Source organism: Penaeus monodon, chromosome 28, assembly GCF_015228065.2.
Source record: "Penaeus monodon isolate SGIC_2016 chromosome 28, NSTDA_Pmon_1, whole genome shotgun sequence".
Classification (NCBI taxonomy): Eukaryota; Metazoa; Arthropoda; class Malacostraca; order Decapoda; family Penaeidae; genus Penaeus; species Penaeus monodon.
In genome coordinates this window covers 30,765,196-30,765,419 of record NC_051413.1, presented here as the reverse complement: position 1 = coordinate 30,765,419, position 224 = coordinate 30,765,196, and the positions used below count along the sequence as shown (strand labels likewise).

The 224-nt window shown below is 32.1% G+C and overlaps 1 protein-coding gene across 1 annotated transcript in view; it reads right to left on the bottom strand.

The window, feature by feature from the left end:
* LOC119591488 (trypsin-1-like) overlaps nucleotides 1-224 on the bottom strand; it is a gene marked incomplete in the record, with an annotated part of 14,969 nt that overhangs the window by 10,772 nt on the left and 3,973 nt on the right.

The window sequence follows — 224 nt, the reverse complement described above, 5'->3', positions numbered from 1 at the left end:
CGCATGACCTCTTTCTGACCAGCTACTAATAGCCTATTCAGATTTAATTCGTTGTTAATGCTGGTCTGATACACAATTAGTGGAACTGTGAACTTGTTAAATCTTCTTTGCTATTTTGCAATTACGATCGTTTTGAAATGATTTGCCACTGAGAGCAATATTCAAATCATTTTTTTTTTCAGTTGAGATAGTATACATGATTATTGATTCGCTCTAAAATATAT